Source organism: Calonectris borealis, chromosome 21, assembly GCF_964195595.1.
Source record: "Calonectris borealis chromosome 21, bCalBor7.hap1.2, whole genome shotgun sequence".
NCBI classification, from domain to species: Eukaryota; Metazoa; Chordata; class Aves; order Procellariiformes; family Procellariidae; genus Calonectris; species Calonectris borealis.
In genome coordinates this window covers 11,053,272-11,074,885 of record NC_134332.1, presented here as the reverse complement: position 1 = coordinate 11,074,885, position 21,614 = coordinate 11,053,272, and the positions used below count along the sequence as shown (strand labels likewise).

At 41.4% G+C, this 21,614-nt stretch overlaps 2 protein-coding genes across 12 annotated transcripts in view; one reads left to right on the top strand and one right to left on the bottom strand.

Moving 5' to 3' along the window:
- The window catches only part of CRB2 (crumbs cell polarity complex component 2), a 75,429-nt gene extending 60,779 nt beyond the window's left edge, over positions 1–14,650 (bottom strand). Inside the window, exons 1-3 of the mRNA XM_075170825.1 lie at positions 14,348–14,650; positions 3,159–3,216; positions 2,349–2,407 (exon numbers count right to left, since the gene is read on the bottom strand). The gene's annotated coding sequence lies outside the window, so the exon portion shown is untranslated. The remainder of the gene's footprint in view (positions 1–2,348; positions 2,408–3,158; positions 3,217–14,347) is intronic.
- STRBP (spermatid perinuclear RNA binding protein) overlaps positions 14,083–21,614 on the top strand; it is a 79,636-nt gene continuing 72,104 nt past the window's right edge. For 4 of the 11 annotated variants that reach the window (XM_075170851.1, XM_075170850.1, XM_075170853.1 and 1 more), the window contains exon 1: positions 14,727–14,798. The gene's annotated coding sequence lies outside the window, so the exon portion shown is untranslated. Of the gene's footprint in view, positions 14,335–14,724; positions 14,799–21,614 lie in introns of those variants that run through there. The other 7 variants (XM_075170852.1, XM_075170847.1, XM_075170848.1 and 4 more) reach the window with 4 other exon arrangements.

Below are 21,614 nucleotides of genomic sequence, written 5' to 3'. Positions count from 1 at the left end.
TACAGAAGGATTGAGCTGAACACTGTGAGCTAAGTTTACGCCTAACCTTGGGCATACGGGCTCTTTCTGCTCCCTATGAATTTGGTCCCCAGCCTTTACTCCTCTCTACCCAAGTCTCCATCTCCATAATGCCATTCAGAGTAAGTTACACACAAAGTTGCACAACATCATTGCTGACACGCTCCAAGCCAGAATGCTTCCAATTATACAACAGTTAGTAAAGAGGGATTAGGAAAAGGGCTCTTTAAGGCCAAATAACTTTTATCAACTGTTTTTTCTGACAGGAAACTTTGGACAGACTGTACAAGTTGAAGTTCAGGACAGAGTTTATAAACTACAGGCATTTAACCCTCCAAATAATGATAATTTCACCTAGTAATAACTGTTTGTTTTGTCCACACAAGAAAACTCTAATCTAGAAACACTGACATAATTAAAGATCATCTTAGTATATTTCATAAAACTTCAATTAACTGAAATTCATCTCGCCAATTTATCAGGTTAGCCAAGCTGGCTCTATGTACGCCAGCTGCACTTCATCAAATAGGAGTGCTCTATTTACAAAGTATGCATTTATCCAAATATTGCGGACCTCTTCTGACACTCTAAATGAAGACAGAGAGTAAGCATAAATACACCAAGATGTTTCAGTAGTGATAACTTTCAGGACCTAGAATAATTATTACTGCTACTGAAGATTTGTTTACTTTCCATGAAGAAACAAATATGGGTTAAATCAGAGCGGGCAGTAACTGTGTATGTGTAAGAGAGAAACCAGCTATTTAACATAATTTACAAATTCTCAACAGAAGTAGTTACTGCAGAGACTGAACATACTATCTACCAAACTTCCATTAATTCAGAAATATGTCACTTAGAATATTATTTTTTCATCCACTACATGAATATTGTCCAAACCCAAGTCACAGCTGTTAGAGTTGCAAAATCTCCATTTGCCTCGTATTTCAGCATAGGAGGGGAGTTACCATAATTGGTATCCCTTTATTATACCTAGACCTATTTATATTTGAGTTTCCCATTCCATATGTGTACCCCTCTATTTCCTGAAACGTGTCTAGTTAGAATTGTATATTGCATATTTGGTGCCTCAAGCGCTGCATGAGTTAGTTGGAAAGTGCACCTTTCTCTTTTCCTTCATTATTGGGCACAAAGCCTGGAAAAATACAAATGTACAAATTTAATACGACAAACCTGGGATTTGCCAAATTCTTGTAAATCCTTCTTTTGGAAAAGTTCAGGTAAGAACAAAAATTTGCATGCATGATTTCACGGGAAGCAAATGTTTAAAATGTTTATTAACTATTTTTATGGCTCTTAGCATCAGGGTATCCAGGCTCTTAAGTAATGATGACAACAGCATTGACCTCTGCATCTATCCAAAGATCCACAAAAACTGGCCATCTGTCAACCTTCCTTTATCAGTTGCTCCAGCTTCTTCCTACAACAGATCTGTATCTTCACAAAATTTTGGGAAGATCCCTTTATTTCTAGATCACACAAGTCTCACCAGGTCAACCAAACCCCTTTTCCAATCTCTGCCACACCATTCATGAAACCCCTTATAACACAGTACAGCTTAGTTCTGCCCTCAGTATTCCAGTCTTGCATTCATGCAGTTGGGACCATTTCCTTTATTCAAACCCTGCAGACTCTTCTGCTTTTCAAGTATTTAAGCACTTAAGCTTTGCTAATGCATCTTTTTATTTGCAGTTCTCACATGTTTTTGCTAGACTAGACACATGCAGCATGCTACACAGCTTTAAAAAAAAGCCTGTAAATATCCTTAGAATGGCTCAACTAGAAGAGCGTAACAGACAGCATGTGGCCCTGGAACATAGGCCATGCTCATTGTAATGCTACCTGCTGAGCACAGCCGCCAGCATTCAGAGCATTATAAAAAGGGCATTACTGTAACAATGACAAGGACAGTGAGCGCTACTTGCATAGTGTTTAATGAGTAACACAGACCATGGCATTTGGAGACTGACAGTTTAGGTTTGTTTGTTGTCGGGTTTTTTTAAAGCCAAATTTCTATCACCTTTCAAATAATAAAGTGTCTGAATTAATCAGAGAGTCAGTCTGAGAAAGCAGCATATATGATTTCAAGCCCTTTTGCAAAAAACACACATGGATGCCTTCCAAGGCCAGCATGACAAGTCTTCTGCAAAGAAAGAAATTTGAGAAGATCACACTATACTTGCTTAGAAATCATTTTGCCTTTACAGGATCTGAACTATAATTAGAATGCTGATGCCCCATTATAATAGAGACAGAAGTAGAATCACAAAGAGAGAACAGAGCAATTTTCAGGATAGAGCATTACTCACAAACTGAAGGAACAGGTCATGATGGACAAACTTCTGGCATCTTTCCAAGTTTCAGACTTCTGCAGAAGCAAAATAGAAGATTCGACAAATAAAAATATTTATGAATTTAAAAAAAATAAACCATCCCATGCTAGGTACTTCTACTCTTCCCCTTTAAATGTTCCACAGAACACTGTCTTTATAGCTGCCAATTCTGTGACCTTGCTGGAAGTCACCAAGCCAGAGATCAATTAATGAGTACAGAATAGAGAAGCAGCGTTGACTGCATTCTGCCTGTCCCTTGGGAAGAGCAGCTGTGCTTCAGGGTACAAGCAGCATAAGCCTGGAAGATTGTTATCCAGTGGGAGTGCTGATACGCAGGTTGGTTACTAACTGCAAGATGCACAATGCAGCAGAACGGAAAGGAAACAGGAAAACTTCCTTATTCCTTTGACTTCCACATTTAAAATTTTCCAATAATTTAAAAACACTTTAATTTTGCACATAATGAAACCTTTTTACACTAAATGATATCTACGACAAATACACCATGCTGGCTTCAAACATATAAATTATGAACGTTCGTTAGTACTCTTCCTATTGAAGTGCCCCATAGGAAACTATCCTTTAAAAATATTGCACACTCTTCACATACCCCATTTAATCACTTATCAAAGTTGGGAAAAGTTTGTCTGTAAAGATTAATTGGGAATATGCAAAATAAATTAAAAGAAACCTTTTCTGAAGCTTTCCTGGCTTTTATTAGCAAAGGAAGAGAAACATCATCAGTAACATTTAAGCATGATCAAAACACCTACCATCTTCAAATACCTTAGAAAAGCATGTTGCTTTCCTTTGAAAGGGAAATGCAGTACAGAGGGTGGAATTCCTTAAAGGAAAAAAAAAAAAAGATAGAAAGTAGTTTGCACCAGCAGTACTGAAGTCTTGAAACTAGATAGATCATTATTCTTCTCTATGATACGGACTGGTTTGGAATATGTTACCCAAAGAGGTACAGCAAGCATTTTTACGCAAACTCCATAAACCCTTAGTAGATCACCATCATACCCCATTTGATAGACAGGATGAACCGAAACATAGAAGAATTTGGAGATTTTACTTGTGTTACACACCAAACTACAGTGACAGAGAGGATAATAGCCCCAGTACCTTAACTTCCAGTTGCATACCTGAACTACCAGACAAGATACCAGAGAGGATAGTGTCCTTCCTTCCTGACACCTCCAGAGAAGCGGCAATGTATACCTTCTACTGTCCCCAATGACCCACAACTCTTTCCAATCCACTTCAGACTGAGTTCTTGCACATGCTGCAATCTCTATTTTCTCTTTCACACAGAAGATTAACATAGAGAATTTGGAATTACAAGACTTAAGTGCCATCTCTGCATCTACCAAAAGCTACTGCTACCTAATTTGTCTGGCTTGTGCTTCTATGAAAAGTAAAAGGCAAAATAAAACATAAAAGAAAAGAGACTTTTACAAGTGTCAGGAGGTAGGGAAAATGGTAGCTGATATTTTGGAAGACTACTGAAATAGTTTATCCTATGCAATGAGATCTCATCTTCCCCAGATCTTGACTAAATTATTAGTCACTGGTCTCCGTCTCTCACCCTGCAGTACAGGTCACCTGGAGCACAGAGCAGTGACTTGAATAATAAAACTACCAAACTTGTAAGTTCTAACTTAACTTGCCTATTAGATCAAGCGATGTAAACAGAACTTCAGAAGAAAGTCTCCCCCGAAGAGACATCAGGTGTACTTATTTATGTACTTCAGTCACCATTTCCAGTGACCCTCATGTGTTCAGAAACAAATCAAATTAGCCACTTGTCTCTTCTCAGGGAAAGAGGATCTATTTGCAAGTCAGCAGGAACATCACAACACTCAGTCTCAGTAAAATTGTTTCACAGCATCTTATTAGAGACTTGATGGGGTCATGTAGCACTATCTGCAAAAGCTGACTGATGACATAAAACACAGAACACTTTGGGACATGGAGCAGGAAAATTTCAAAGATCAGCCCTACAGAACCATATATATTAGGGGTTTTTAAATTTTAAATATGAGCATTTTAAATGCTATCCTGAAAAAGTTATCAGGAAACATGATGAATGATGATGATCACATGTTAACTCTCAATGCTACAACACTTCTGTATGTACTAAATTTCACAGTCTTGCTGTCTTTCTCGTGTGACTACACTAGCACTCCAGGAATGGAAAGCCAAGGACAGCGACTCAGACCTCTGTGGTTCCTAGCACAGGGCCGTAACTGCTGAATGTCTTTAGAACATAATTGTGGGGCTTTCCACTAGGAAGATTCAACTGCTGACTGACATATAGCTGTATTCTCAGTACTGCGTGAACTCCAGCTCTTTCGTATTTAAATCAGTACATAAATATTTCACACAGAACTTAGCCTAAAATAAGCCACCTGCCTAGTTACTACAATGTTACAACAGTCTGTCTGCTTGCCTTAATTTGCAGGCAACTATAATGCTATTTGTGTGATATACTATTCCGTAAGGCCTCCCAGAAGAAACCTGAGAGATCAATAGTCCTTAAATAAGTAATTAGAAGAGCTGAAATCATTTAGGTCATCAAATAGCAAGTTGGATAAATAAAAAGTCATAGCTCTGTGAACACCTGCATTTAATAGAATTTTTACATTTATTTGTTGAGTTAAATGATAGAAAGGCTGCACACCAAAGCTTAAGAGGTAGAACTACTGAATAGCATCTATAATAGGAAAGCAAAATAGGATAACAATACATACCTGCATTAAAATTATTTGGTGGGTTAATTAAAAAAAAAAAAAGAAAAAAAAGAAACAAGATACTTCCCACTCCTAATGCAAGCAAATTTAGATCAAAAATTTGAAGGGAACCTTCTAATCTGAGGCATGAAGCAAAGACAACACACAGAATGAGGCATTTCTAAACTCACGGATGCGTTACACTAAACATGAGAAAATGTATGTAAAATAGTCTGTTCAAATGACTCAGGTTTAATCTATGCTGCCAATCTACCCTACTCCAGTACAGTACCCCGTCATACCCAGAATAGGCATGTCTCCTGCCTTACACCATTATAAAGACCACTTATTGCCTTACTTTAAAATCCTTTACCATCTCTCCGCGAGGAGGCCTCCAACCTGCAGCTCCTTTAGTCTTGGCAGGGAGATCAGTCTTTTAAATTTTCAAACATTTCATTCATTCATTCATTTCTAAACTTCTACTGATCCCTATGTATTACAGAATGGCTCCACCCTCCACATCTGTATAGGCTCCTGCTTCCTCAAAATGCATTATGGAATAAAGTTTGTTTGCTACCTTCCTTACTATATTTGGTTGAAAGACTCTCTAAATTATAGCTGATTACAGTCTTCTGAAACTACCGACCTAATCTGACCATTTCGGCCTTGCACTTGGGCAAGTAAACCCTGGGAGATTCTTTCCCGATGCACGGTCATCACAAGGATATCTATTCTACCAAACACTTGGGCTGTCCAGGGGACCGTCTTTAAGACTGGGCTTAGTTTTCCCTTAAAGGGGAAATCTGATATACTTCAAAATTGATAGTCAGCATTTCAGTCTACATATCTCATCTGACACAGACATCCAAATCTTTCACAATATTTCAGCAGTACACACGACTCATTTGCTAGTCACGGCTTACTGAAATCTCCAGCTACTAAATATCCTACATTTAGATAACGTCTTGGCATATCGAAGTTTATGAAATTTTGAGGTACGCACCTAATGTCTGGAATATGACCTGTATCTGTTGCAGATCTGTTTCCCATTTATCACTTTATATGACAATACTACTATTATTCCTAAGAGTTCTCCACTTTCTGTTGATGAAAATGAATCTTGGTAAAGTTTTTTTTAAATTATTATTATTATGACGGTACTGCCAGCCGCACTCAGGCGAACTCTGATTCAAGTTCTAGGCTTCAGGGTCATCGATAAACACTCAGCTATTGCTTCCATCAAAAAAATACAGATCATCATAGACAAAAACAGATATGGGAAGGAGAAAACATGCAGTTAAAAAACCAAAGAGAAAAAAAAAAACCACCACTGAAAACAAAAACTTTTTGTACCAGAAACAGATTGAAAACAGAAAGAAAATTAGCATTTAGGAATGAAAAAGCCTATTCACTGCTGATGTTAAATACAACACCCGCAGAGATGGAAGCTGGGTTTATTTTTGATAGCAGCATAAACATTAAAGATAAGCCAAAAGCATTTAGAAAACATGGGTGCAGTACAAAGGCTCATGTGATGAGAGATATTTTGCTTTTAATCTTGACCTGGAAAACCTCTTGTATGACAGAGCCTCTTTTCAGTGGAGTCACAGTCCTGCCTAGTTACTCTGCCTATTAGTGATAAAAAAGGCCACCCAAGTTGTTTCTACTTCGGAATGATGGCAGGTTTTCAATCCTAAACTTCAAAGGAAAAGGAAAAAAAAAAAACCCTACTATATCTATCTAAGGACCTGGACTAAACTCCTGTCTTCCCTTATCTGGTCCAATCACGCTCTTCCCTAAAACAATAACCCTTACAACTGTATCATCATTTTTCTAGAAAGGACATTGATATTCCCCCAAATATTTATCTACTTGCCACTGATACATATGAAAATACTTATCTCATACTGATACGAGATAAACATGCATCATATTCTACCCACACAATGGAAACAACAGCTGATTTCCAGATTGGTTCTACAATCCCAGTAATATATAAGTGCTAACCACATCAACCACAATCATTGTGAGGGTTAAGCGATCACAGGATCAAATCTCAAACGTGTATTATAAAGCATTAAGACTGAAAACTGTGGACACCTCTGTGAAGTTCAGTCCTGCTTTGGATATCTGTTCATACAGTCCAGGCTTCTCTAGGGAGGAGAGTTGCAGACCAACAGTCAATCTTTGGAACTGTATGGCATTAAATTGCAATGAGAAACCTGCCGTATAAGACACTGCAACCCCACGTTCTCAGCTACAACATGACTATAGAACCTTCTTTCTGCCCCCTTTCCTTGCCCAGACTATACAGACAGAGATGCCCTGTAAGCAGCAGCAGTCAGCCCATATTCCCATGTGCATAATAGCTAAAAGCACTTCCATTCACAAGAAAAGAAAAATGTTAAAGACCAGATGATATATCAACACCCCATTTCCCAAAGGAAAGATATTAAGGATCAGGAGACTGTAGATGATCATTTAGGGCCCCACCTTTTTTAGATATTTTAATTAAACGCTCATTGAAGGTTGGCAATATTAATTGTTTCCAGGCCTTCCTACTGCATAAGGAATGATCTATTGGGTCAGATCAATGCTCCTGTGTAGCCTGGCATTGTCTCTCTGAAAGCGGCAACAGGAGATACCACTTCGAGAAAGCCTGTGAGCCTGGCTGCTTCCCATGGTATGTTCTCTCTGTTTTTCCCAGGGCCCGCGATTGTTGTATTAGTGATGACAGCGGGTATGAAGTCAGTAACCACCGCTTCATCTCACTCTAGGGACTGACATCGTACCATCAACAAGGGTTTGTTAGATTCCATCAATCTGCAGAAACACTTTGAGACAGGAATTAAAATTATTTTTTCCTCCACGCTGACAGGAGTGATCATGTGCCCTCTCCTACGTCAATGATGAGCAATATGGCAGCAGTCTTTTGAAAGAGTTCATTCCCTTTCCCATTTGGGCGATGCAATCCTTATTTTGAAAAAAACATTAAATTAACCTCAAAGCTTTAATTTGTCAGGAAACACTCCTGGGACGCATGTGACAATGAAATAATCTCAGCAGAAAACATGTCTGCACATGCACACTCACATTTTAAGGAAGCCTGCTTACTGCTATGAGTTTTGTCATGGCCACTAGTGGAAAAGTTTTAATTATACAGTCAGCCAGTTGCCAGATGGGGGTGAGAATACAACTAGTGGACTGAAGACAGCACAGTCTATAAAACAATTTAGATGTTAGGATGGCCGAGGCTAGCTACGTTGCACTGTGCCCTAAACAGCACCTATAAAAATAAGATTAAAACACTTTTGTTTACAAATAGTTCAGGAAGCTGCCAATTTGCAGCTTGCCAATTTACAGACAACTTCACTTGGGCTGGTTCTAGCCAAACACGTAACGAAGGGACGCAGTGACAGGGTCATACCAAAGGGACTGTAATGCTGAGTGCCAGTACAGTGTATAGCAATTCACTTGCTAGTATAAGGAACACTCTGTACCATGACACTCAGCAAAGCTAAGACACATCAAACAAAAATGTGAAATCAGAAGATTAACAAGTAGAGCAGCACATACTGAGATAGGCACTTTTTTTTTTTTAACCTAGACCTTTGTTGTTTTTAATAATTGATATAAAGTAGCAAATGACTCACTAATTGCACTTCTAAATTGTAACCCAACCTGGAATCAATCACACATGGCATAACTTCTGTTCTTATTTGAAGCTAAATCCACCACAGTGCATGCAGTAGCCTCTCTAATAATTGCATTAGTCATAACCTGAAAGTATTTCCCACTTACTTGGTTCCAGTTTTGCTTGCTTTTCAAGCTGATCCTCACCCCTATCGCTAAAAAGATCTCTGAAATGTTACCCCACAGAGCCCGTTCTTGGACTTGAAGAGCACTCTGGTACATTTCATGGTGTGATTCCTCCTCTTTTAGTGTCTAATTTTCCTCCAGTACCATTTTATCTCCTTTGCTCCAGTCCAAAGTCAAACAACTATCATTCAGGATTGCACCAGATATTAGCAAGTACTCTGTAAAACTCTTAGTAATGAGTTAGGTACACAAAGAACTGCCAGATTTATGCATGTCATCTTTTGTTTTGCAGCACAGATTCTAGATTTTTAAGTACCCTCGACACTGGATAGTCATCTGCTTGATTCTCTCCCTTTTATGCCTCAGATATACTTTTTAAAAAAATGAATACAGATCTTGAAAGCATTTTTCAGAATAAAACTCTTTGCTACATCATGCCACAGATTAACCAGCTAGTAGCTGTGGGCCAAACAAAAAATGAAGGCAGAATGGAATGAAACAAAACAATAAAAGCTGGGATGAAGAATACACAAAACAAGGTAAATTCTGACACCTAGGAACAACATGGGATGCTCGAGGAACAGCGAGATGGCATTTGAGAACTACCAAACATGAACTCAGTCAATCAACTTTTGCAGGATCCTCACTAGGAAACAGACATGTTAGAGCCCATGTAAAGTAAAACTCAACAGTACTCGCACTCCAGGCCACGTGGTGAGAACCCAGGCTTAAGTCACATCAGTCCCAGCTTAAACAAGGTGTAAGTAGAATTGCTTGGTCAAGACTTGGATATGCTTTCAGAAGATCAATACCCACACACAGTTACACCTACTGCAAGCAATGCTTATCTACCCTAGCGAAGACTATTCTAGTACTGATACCACCTCACATTTCTTTTTCCCTGCTGCGAATCTTCTGCCCACATCCTGCAGAGAAACAGATGCAATTAAAATCCGCCAATTTTTCACTGTTGATTTCCCTTCCTGCACCCCTAGACCACTCTGAGCAATTGACTACTCAGATATTTAGCCTTTGATTTTAATGCAGCTTTGCAGAAATATTTTTATTGACTCTAGGTTTTAATACCTGCACAGATGCCCTGCAAAGATAGAGGATTTTTAAAAAAATATTTACCCTTTCTGAATGCAGCTTTAATCCTTTCAACATCTATTTTTATGCTGCTTATATTATAACCTTTTTACTTTCACCTTCTGCTCTCTGTGATGTTGGGTTTTTTTGTAGAAGCCAGATGACACCATGACTTTCCACTTTGTTTTCTGTATCCTTTGGCATTCTATCTCCCTTCTTTTCTCATGACTTCTCTCCACACAAGCAAATACAGCCAGATAGAAGAGTGGCTCTGGACACTGTTTTACGCTGTATGGAATTATTTCCAACTTCATTCTTGTCATTAAAGATGAGTTGCTTTTTCAAACTTCAAGGTTTTCTTCAAAACACTTCACATTTGCAAGTCATCTTCTTAGCTTATCACCCTTCTAAATCCAAGCCTCCTGTGTGGAAAGTATTCAAACATTGCCAAACTTCAAAGCATGCAAACAGCCACATTAAATATGTGATTAATCCCACTGAAATTAAAGTTACACACATGCAATTATTTGTTTTTATAGATTAAAAAGATGTAAAGTCAAACAAGTTCCTTTTCAAATTCTCCAATTTTTTGTTGTTTTTAACTTCTTGTGAAGCTTATGAGACTAATTTCACATGTAAAGATGGCTTTTTCTATGAAGATTTTTAAAATACACACCTCATACAGAGTTACTTTTTTCCAATTCAAAGTCTGTCCTCAGATACCTTTGCACAAATCCCATTAACTTTAGTACATGTCTAAAGGCAGAATTTGAAATCCATAAAGAACTGGGTCACTGGACAATGGTAAGTCTACGACATAGATTTCTTTTCTGAGTTACAGCAAGAGAAAAATACCTCTTCCCTCAGGCACGAAGTGAACATTCCCATTTGTCTGTAAACAATATCAAACACTTGAAATTTGATAGATTACATTTCATCCTTGCTCACTTAGGATTTTTCCCTTTACTATAGCTAATAGCCATTTAGTCCTTAATGTAGTATTTGTAGCTGATGCTAGATCATCCAAGTACACCATCCCGTAGGGCTGCCTCACTGCAGATTTCAGTGCCTGGTTCACTCCAAGCTTAAAACTGGTAGCTATCAACAACGTTTTGTAAAGGGTCCCTCTGTTTTTTGGGGTTTTTTAGTCCCCAGGAAAACTGCTTTCACATGCTGGTCATATGTACTAGCTCCTGCCTTGCTTTTATTTTTTATTTAATACTGGTAATAAAATTTCTTTATCACATTTATAGAAGACGGCATAATCATGTATGAGATGTACAAGCAGGACAATCAGTCCAGGAACACATTTTTTTTTTACAAACTAATACTACATTTATTGTGTCAGTGGAAGAGTTTTAGAACACTTCAGTCACGACTGCTCTCTGCATTAACGTCTCAGATCTGTATACTGTTCTCATATGATTGGTTTTATTCCATTATATACACTTGTTACAGCACAAAACCTACATAGTACTTAAAATCAGACCATCCTAACCTAATCTGGCCAGTCAGGAGATACAAAGAGACAGGACAAGCCACTATGCAGTATTCAGAAGTTAAGTCTAAGTTCCCTTTCCACGCTCACTTTTCCTAGAAAGTTTAGATTTGCCGGAATCATTTAGATCATCAACCTCTTTCAAAAAAAAAAGAATCCAAGTTACACGCTAACAACATAAACTTTGTACTTTCAAATATAATAACACCCTTTAGACTTGCTTCTGCTCACAACTGTGAGAACAGCCTACTGGAACAAGCACAAGGCTTGGAATTCTAATCCAGACTATGCCACTTGTTGTATGTGTGACTGCCGGCAAAGTGTTTCACCTAACTTAGTCTCTGCATCTCTACAGCCTCTGTGATCCCCTCAGTTGTCTAGGGGATGCTGGTAACACTCAAGAATACATGACAATGTCTTAAATATTTCTATGAAAAGATCTGCAGGAAACACACATTATTTCCATCATAGTTATATATAGAAAAAAAATCTTTCTATGCCAGTATTTTGTCCCAAGTAGGAGTGTAATTATTATTATTTACTTTAACTTTCATCAAGGTAACTCTAATCCAGGTTGCTTTTGGCAGAATTCAAGTCCTCATCTCTTATTGAGTATACTTAGAGATATAAATTTAATTTTCTTCCTTTTTATTCCATGACGCCTGAAGACAGATATTAACTTTTTTCCCAAACCTCAGATGTTCTTTTCCTTGTTAAATTTATATCCTTGTACCGCAGCGCCAAAGCTCTTCCAATCCCGTGTATTCTAAATTAATCCATCAATCCCCTTTTCTCTGTGTTTTTGCCCTTGGCAAATCATTAGCCCAAGGGAGAACTCAACAGAAAAAGTCAAGATTTCACTCAGGCCACAGCTGAAAATATCCGTCTTCTGCCTCTGCAAAAGCTTCACTGTCTGAGGTACCATCTCTTGCAGATTATTCTCTCCTTACTACATTTCCAGCTTCACTGCACAGCCACCACTTTTTCACAGCTGTCCCTTCCCATTCCACTATCTCCTCTGGCAGCCTTCCTCTGGGCTATATTCGTACCGTGTCTTTCTTCGCTGTAATCAATTTCAAATAAAAATGTTCTCACATGAAGTCCTTGGACCAGTCCTTGATTTTCTAGCTATTATCTTCTTGCCCCTTCTCAAGGCCTACACTAATATTTTAAGGCCACACAGGAGACTTAGCTAAACTCATTCATTGCTTTGAAACCTCTCAATTCGAGACTTGAAAGCAGTAATTGAGATTCCTTAGATTTGTTTCTACTTTCAATCTTTAAACATCATGAGATAAAAGTTTGTTACAAAAGTAGAGCTATATCTGACTGTTCAGAACTACGGTGACAATTTAGCCACAGGCTTGCAAAGTAATATACAAAATGTAAGTTTAATTTGAACAAGCTGGACCTCTCACTACACGTAAAGTTATTAATGCACACGTGTTTTCTACTTCCACTCTAATGCTGCAAATCACTCTTTTGAATGAAACTTACTGTTTCACTTCAGTGCTGCAAATCTCCTGATCCTACTGCCTTTTGCCAAAGTTCCCTCATAGGCCGCTTCAGCACAGCACGTTGTGTACTGATTATTTTGGCATAGAGCTCGCCAGTCAACTGTCTTTCATCTTTAGAGCCTATATAAAATTACTTTTGAAAAGTGTATTAAATACAATTGCCATGGACTTATCTGTTGAAAGCCGAGTTTGAAAAGTCACTTAACCTAGAAAACCTGGCAGAAATTTTGAAGTACTCATGTGAAGATATCGGCCATTTGAATGTTGAAGCAAAACCATAAAGGTTCTATGGAATGCACATCCAAAGAAAAAAAACCCCGCCACCCTCCCTCCTCGTACCTAAAGGTTTTGGCACATGAGCACTTCTCTGAAGAGTTTGATGAACAACAGTACTTGGAGCTCTCTCTTCAACTTCACTGTAGTGCCCATCTGCTCTAGAACAGTCAGATGTCTGGGATTAGGAAGAATTATCTCAGGGCAGCTGAAAGCTAACTTGAACCCATTTGTCGTGATTTCTAAAAGACAAAGATGGAGATCACTGAACACGGTATTCCTTATGAAGCCCCACCTGCCTAAACACACCACAAAGCTGCCTTCATTTTAATGTCCTCAGACAACCGCTGAGGATTCCATACGGAGAACAACTACTCACATGGAAACACTACTTCTCAGCTCAATTTACAAAACTACTCTCTTTCTGCACTGCTTTAGGTTTTGCAGCGGGATATAAAACCCATCGAGGATGTGCACTGCCTGGGTAAGGGGTGCCAAGGCCCTGCCTCACACCTCACCCCCGCCTTCGCCCCCTCCCCTCAGCCTTGCCCCCTCCCTCCCTCCCTCCGGCCCGCGGGCTGCGCTCCAGGCCCAGCGGCCAGGCCCTGCCAGCGCCCGCCAGCCCAGCACCTCCAGCCCCTTCAGCCGGCGGGGACGGGTCTGCCTGTGGTGAGTATTTACAGTCACGGCCCTGGGCCGCTGCAAGCGGGGCCGGGCGACGGTGAAACCACACGCCCAGTCTCCGCCGAGGCGCCCCGGCGCGGGGGCGGCGGCGGCGGCTCCTCCCCACCCTGAGCGGAGACGGGGCAGGGACGATCCTCCCCACACGCACACCTGCCTCCCGCCGCGCCGCCAGGCCCGGCTGCCCCTCAGCCAGGGATGGGGAGGACCCTACCGCGTCGCTTACGCACTCTGCGCCCGACACGCTAGCAGCTACGGCATTGGCGCAACGGGAGCCCGCTCAGGTGCAGCGCCCGCGTTGACGACATTACGGAGAATTCGCAAGAATCACTAACCTCTTTGAGGGGCTTTACGTAAGTAACGTACCTAGGTGCAGGCTTGGCCGCTTCTAACCCACGTAGCTGCAGGAGCTCTCTGAACTGCAGAGAGCCCTCTTCCCGGGCGGCGGGTGGGATTACGCAGTTTACGCAAGGAGTAGCGGCCCCAGGTAGGAAACCGGACGGGCCGAGCCGAGAAGCTTTACGTCAATTCCGTAAGGCTGCGCTGGCCTGCCGCGAGGAAGGAGGAAACGGCTGGTTCCGCGCCACTACGGAATTGGCGCGGTGGCCCGGCATCCCCCTACGTAGTTGGCGTAAGGCTCTCTCTCAGGTGCAGGGAGGGGGCGGGCTCACGTTGCCCGGCAGCCCCAGCCTATGGGGGCGCTGGGCGCTGTCACGTGCCGGAGCCCCGCTCGCCGCTGCGGAGCCGGAGGAGCCGGACGGGGCCACGGAGCCGGGACGGGGCCGGGGGGGCTGCGCCGGGGCCGGCGGCGAGCGGGGTGAGGCGGGCGAGCGGCGGGGCTGGCGACGGGGAGGGGTCGGGGCGGCAGACAGCCCTCCCTGCGCGCCCCTGAGGGGAGGCGGGCGCCGGGCGCCGCTCCTCCCACTGCACCGGGCACTGCGGGCAGGAGGCAAGGGCAGGACACGGCGCGGGGGGCGGCGCGGGGGGATGGGAGGCGGTGCGTGAAGGGGGGGGGCGCTGCTGCGCGCGCGGAGGGGCGCGGCGGCCGTTGGAGCGGGGGGGGAGTCTCCGCGCCCTGAGGGGCCGCCAGCCCGCGGGCGGGGGCGGAGATGAGGGGCTCGGCGCCGCGGTGCGCGCAGGCGGCCGCCCTTCCGCCGAGCTGCGCGGCGCGTACCTGTCCGCGGCCGCGCAGGTGCCTGCGGGCGGGCGAGGTGGAGCTGCGGCCGGGTCAGGGCGGCGCGGCGCGGCGGGGGGGAGCTTGCCCGGTGTGTGCGGGGGTCCCCCGGCCGGGCAGAGCGAGCGGTCCCGTCCCTGACAGGCATCGCCCGCCCGCGCTGCGGCCAGGTGCCGTGAGGGGAGGCGTGTGAGCCGAGCCGGGGCTCCCCGGCCGGCTGGCGGCACGGCAGCCATGGCTCGCCGTCAAAAGTTTGCTCTGGCGCGGCGGTGGCCGCGCACGGCACTGTCCGCGCCTCTGACCCGCTCTTGGCAGCAGCCGTGTCCGCCGTAGCCTGTCAGCTTCTGCGCGGGGGACCCGCGTCCCTCCGGTACCTTTACAGGCTTCCTGGTTTTGAGGAAAATATCAGTGTTTTGGTTCTTCTTTTTTTTTTTTTTTCCCCTCTTTCATTCTGGATTTGCTTTGCACCGGACTTTGTTAATCATTAACCCACTAATTTTTCTGGAAGTGAGAACTTAAAAGGGATAGCTCAGGAGTCATATGCGCGCTACTGAGTAGCGTAAAACTTGGGTTTTGAATCAAAATAGAAATATGCATTGTCTGGCTAAATGTCTTATTATTTATTTACATGGCTCTGCAAATGGTGCCCTGTGATTTACAGAAAGTAAGAAGAAAATGTCCTGCTCTGGAGAGAGTGCATGCCAAATAGCTCGTGCGCAGAATACGGCAGTACAAAAAATTCATAAAATGGGGGGTCCTGGATATGCCTGAATCTTTTTTTTTCCTTTAGGTGTGTACATTAGTTTGTTAACATTTTTTGAAAGTTTAATCATACTTTGTCCTGAAAGCGTAGAAATTCCAAGTGTGGTTAAAGTAAAGAAAGACTTAAGTGGGCATTGTTGTCAGGAAAATAAAGTATTTCAAATCTCCAGTTCCAAAAAATGTTTGTGCAACTTGAACTTAAATTGAAATAGCTGGGCTATTTAACTTAATTTAAAATAGCTGTGTGTTCTAGTAAGCATTTGAAACCTGGCCTTCTAGGGTAAAGACAAAATTAAAATAATTTCCTTCATTCATGCAGAATAATTTAACATCCTTGGAAGGAATGGAGAAGGACTGTTTGCAAAACTTGGTCTTATTTTATTTTATTTTTAAAGATATGGTAACCATTTTTGAGAGACCTGAAGAAAGCAACTGTGGAGGCAGAGGGGGCCTAATGTTTGCAGGAAGGAAGGAAGGTAGAAAAGTGCTGTCTGTACTTGGAGGGGAGACCTTAAAAACAGAACTTTTGGAACAGAAGAGGAGGAAGGCCTGACAGTGTCTCTGTAGAGGTTGTATTGCTGTATTCCTTTATTTGTGCAAGGTAGTCGCTCGTGGTCTCTGAAAAGCAAAAGTGTTTTCCAAGAATTTAAATAGTCCACATCTTAGATGGGCCATCAAAAATTTGTAGAAGATAGGTTGTAGTTATTTCCTGCCAGTGTAGAGAGGAAGAAGAAATCCATGTCAGCAGACTGCAGCTGGCTGTAGCTTCTAAATTCCTGGTCATTTTTAGGAAGTTGGACTTGCCGCTGGAAGTTCTTGGCATGTGTCATTTTCTTCTCTCTGGAACTTTCCAATCATTTTTCTTTGCTTCGTGTTGGTGTAGGATGAAGGGAGAGATGGGGAAAAGAGTGGGTAAGAATTGCTGGTAGTAAGGTTTTAATATTTTCAGTTTTCTGTTTCTCAGAATCTTTTAATTGACGCTGCAAGTCTAGCGCTGCTTTGGCATTCCTAGTGGAATCTTTCATCCTTGCTAATTTCCTTATTCCTGTTTTTGTAAAGGGGTTTTATTTGCGTAGGCTGTTCATCCAAACTAATCATTATTATTGAACTATTGACAGTATTGTCGTCTCTCCACAAAGATGCTGCTGATGAAGTGCCAGTTTTGCTCTTAAGTTGTTCACAGGCTAAGTGCAAGGTAGAAATCTAGGACTTAACTTCTTGGGGAACAGGAGGAAGGTTCTATCTAGAAATACTTGTATGTTGGGGGCTGGGGGAAGCCCCAGGTGATAACTGGTATGAATGTTGCTGAAGAAGTGACCGAATCCAGTCTTGTGGTTTGTCCTAGAAGAAGGAATTTCAGAGACGATTGATTTCATACCAAAGGTTCGGAAGAAAATGAGAAGAAAGAGTAAGCAAATGGAAAGATATAACAGAAGATGGCAAAAGGCATGCCATGCCTAAATATTAGAGAAGTAGTTTAAACTCTGGTGGATATGCAAATTTCGGCGACCCTTATTTCTGATTTGTAAACAGTTTTTTCCATGGATGTTCATTCAGTAATGTGATGCTTAAGGTTGCAGAGCTCTCTTCTTTTGAAGCCCCTCAGTTAACGTTCCTTAAAGGTCTGTGGGTGGACTGAGGGTTTTTTTTTTTGAACTGTGAAATCCTGTTTGGAAATTAAAAAAAAAAAAGTAGTCTAAGAAGCTGCTTCATGTGAAAAACCTCACTGTAGAATCATAAAAGCTGCGCTTTTTCCACATTGCTTTGGAAGCAGCTGAACTTTGTAACTTGGCATGTAAATAGAGCTCTTTGAAGAGCACGTCCATGGCTGGAAAGAGGGGAAGAGGGAAATGCCCTGGCTGGTTAACAAGCTTTCGAGTGTGTAAAAAGCCACTGTGAGCATGCTTGTTGAAGTATCTGTTAAAACATAGAAGAGAAGTTTGCAGAGTCTTGTCCTTGGTTGTGGTGATGTAGGTGACACCTTGAAGTGGCCAACATGTCCAAGTGTAAATATCAAATGGTAAAAAAAAGTGGCAGTTTGTGTATTTCTATAGACTGGACTGGGTGAGGGAGAGTACTCAGGGCAGTTGAGAGGAAGGTACCCAGGAGTGTGTTGGTCACCTGAGGGGCATGCTAGGTGAGTGAGAGTGCCGAGGTTCAATCTACACCTCACTAGGCTAACTTTAAGCTCTTGGTGAGTTAGGATTTATAGTAAGTCTAGCCATGCCAACAGAGGACTTTAGCATAGCATTTTGATGTCTGAAATTTACTTTGTGTTGAGGTTGGGGGCGGGAGGACGTTTCTGTTCTAACACCACACGCATGAGGAGCACTTGGCTGATGTAGTGTCCTGGATTTGCTATAAACTGAGCAATATTGGCAAGTAAAGATTGCTTTACTGCTGTATATGCTGCAGTGATGAAATCAAAAGGAAAATTCCTGTTTAAAGCAACATGAAAAGCAGTTACCGATTTAAATAGCAGAAGAATACAAGTCTCATACATTTCTGTGGAAGTCATAGTTTGAGTACATTTGTTGTACTTGCAGCATGATTTGACAAATAGAAACTTTGTACTTCATATTTAAGGAAACAGAAGCCTAAGCTGCCCTGCCTGAAAGTATTTGCTTATATTTTTTATTAAAATTGATAATTGATACAAGCTACAAGACCAGAGACAATATTTTTTTCAGTTGTACTTCTGCATTTCTTGGCACTTGTGTAGTTTTTCCTTTTTATGTGCAAGTCTTTCACTGAGCAATGATGACAGAAAACATAGTGGCACATACACTGTGTCAACTCACAGTGTGATAGTGTTTCTATTAAACTTTTTTGGAAAACCTTAATTCATGTCCCTTTAAGAAAAAGCATGCATAGGAATTCTTACGAATGATATGAGTGAGTTAACATAAACTTCTTGCACTTTGGATTTTTGGACTTTATTTTATAGCTAAATTACCTTATGTTTCTGGTCCTCTCACTCTAAACATCATGGAATGGAAGAGGATTGAGAGAATTCTTGGACCCCGCTCCATGTTGGTCTGTTGCCTTGTATTCATACTTTTGCTTTGCAATGCATATACTGACCTTTCTGTTAATTTCCTATGCGGTATAGGAATGTAGACAAGGTGCTGGTTATAGAAGTGTAAGAAAAAAGTCAGGGTATGTCATTTGTCCTGCTGTTACTGAAGGGTATGTAAAGCATGGTACTGGGCTGCTCTGTCCGTCCTTCTCTGCTGGCGAAAACCAAGAACTCTGAGACTAATCCAACGTGTGGATTTTCTGTGTGGCTGAGCGGGGCCGCTGTATTACTGGGCCACCTGCACATTTGCTGATCAGGTTCTCAAGTAGTAAAGGCCATGGGTTATTAAAACCCATGCCCTTGTTGTTTTACTTCATTGGTTTTTCTGTAACTATGCAAAACTTTATAACTCTTTTGTAGTAAAATATTTTCATAACATGCTGGTAAATTAAAGGTGTAAATGGATGTTGAAGACGAATAATCTTGTGAAATCCAGTTGCTAACTCATTCTAGGGGATCTCTTGGATGGTGGAAACTTAAGTGATCCTGCCGCATGGGTTGATTTAAATTAGTTCTCTTGTGTTGTGGTTTGGCATACTATTTAAGAGCCTCAAGATGCTACTTGTGATTGACATAACAAAATGTAAATTACATGCTGTTTTACTAGGCTCTAATTTATCTGTCGTAAGGTTTGTGTACCAATAGTACTAAGCTCTTCTTACAGTAATGTTTCTCTTCCATGTAATATCTACATAGGGGAATGAAATTGCTCTTAATTGCATGCTTAAAAATAAAATAAAATTGGGGTGTGTCTGGCTATCACAGTAAATTAATTTTGCTGCTGCTTGTTCTTTTTGTGCATTTACTTTAAATTGACTTTATTGAAAAATTAAATGTTTGAATATCTGGTTGGGAAGAACACTCTTACTAGTGGGTAATCATGAGATGTCACAGAACTTGAAGAAATCTTAGAAAATGTAATTGATTAAGATTTTAGACCTTAAACTTCAATGTAGTGGGTGCTGAAGAAGTGAAACAATGATTGAAGCAGAACTTGGCATTTGGCTTGACAGTAAATGAAGTCAATGGTGAGAAACTGATGTTGCCTCTTAGAAATTGCCCCATAGTAGGAGCAGAAAAGGACAAGTTGATTTTAGAGGCCTTTACTTCTCTATTTCCTCTCATTCTTGCGGGGAGAGAGACCTCCATTAAACACATTTCTTGTTTGACTTGTAATACAGCAAATTTGAGTGTTAGCATAGTGTTCTAAGTATTGGGCCTTGAAGTGCCTTTAGTATTCTCCAAGACACAGGTATGATGTTAAGTGTGGAAATGTTTCTCCACAGCTATTGGATTAATTCAGTTGATTATGACCCTAAACAGAATCCTCCCCTAATCGTATTTCTCAGCTGGCACTACCTGCCCTCCTGGAAAAGCATAAACAGACTACAGGTGTGCGTGAAGCCCAGGCGCACAAGTTCTTTGAAGCTGGTTTGGAAACAAGTGTTGCATGTTTCTAGAAGTAAGCGTTAGCAAAGCAACCACCATGGAGGCTGAGGAGACTTGAGGCTTGGGAGCAGGATCTTCTCGGGCACACAGCACTGACGATGTCCTCCAGTGAGATTTTGCTGCAAAATGGTTTATCCTAGTGCCAATGATACTGTGAAATTGATATACCTTTTTTATTTTGTATTTGTGATATTTTATTTTATATCAGTGATAAGTCATGGTTAATCATGGAGGAGGCATAAAAATTTTCATTACTTGTTGCAGGGCATCGGGTGGCTTTGTTTTTTTGTTATGGTGTAGCAGTCAAAGCATCGTTACCATGAGCCTATTTAACCCTTTCCATAAACATGATATCTCTCTTGAATGTCCTCATCCTTACTCTTTAAAAAGAGTGTACAAAACTCAGCAAGGAAACAAGCCAGCATGCTGCACCCCACTAAATTTAGTTGTCATTGTTGAAATAGGTGATGGTCTTAAAATTGCTAACTGGTGTACACCTGAATAAAGAAGGTATTTAATTTAAATGGTCTTTTTACAGCCTGCTTAGCAAAACATTGAATGGCTGTACTAAACAGATCGGCTGGAGACTGGGTGAAAACGTACAGTTAAGACGGTACAAATAATCCATTTAAAAAACAGACTACAGCTTGTATTAAAAAAAAAGGCATTTGAGTTCTCTGTCCTATGGCAGTCAGCTATCAAGAGTGAAACTGGTACTGTGTTTCTGTTACAGTATGTAGCATGATCATAAAGGGTCCAACGGTGTAACCTTATGTAGATAAGATGAATGGATTGTGGATGTTTTTGTTAACCTTAGAAACAAATAACATGTTATCAGTGGATCTGAAAGTGCTGACTAATGTGTGTTAACATTTAATCAATTTTTGGAGTTGAATTTAAATAACAGCTATTTATGTGCTGTTAATTATCCGGTCCGGGGCATGGCAAGGAACTGGTGAGAAGTGCAGCCTGGCTATGGTGCCTCTGCAGCTCTGAGCCCCCGGGGAGTGTCAGCACAACCTGCGTGGCTGGTTTTTCCAGCTATGCTGTGAGGAAGCTGGGTGATGTTCTGATAGGTGTGTAACTGATGCTGAATCTGGGTGAAGACATCAATTTTCCAGTATGAAGACAAGAAGATAAATTAGTCATTTATTCCTATATTTTGATAT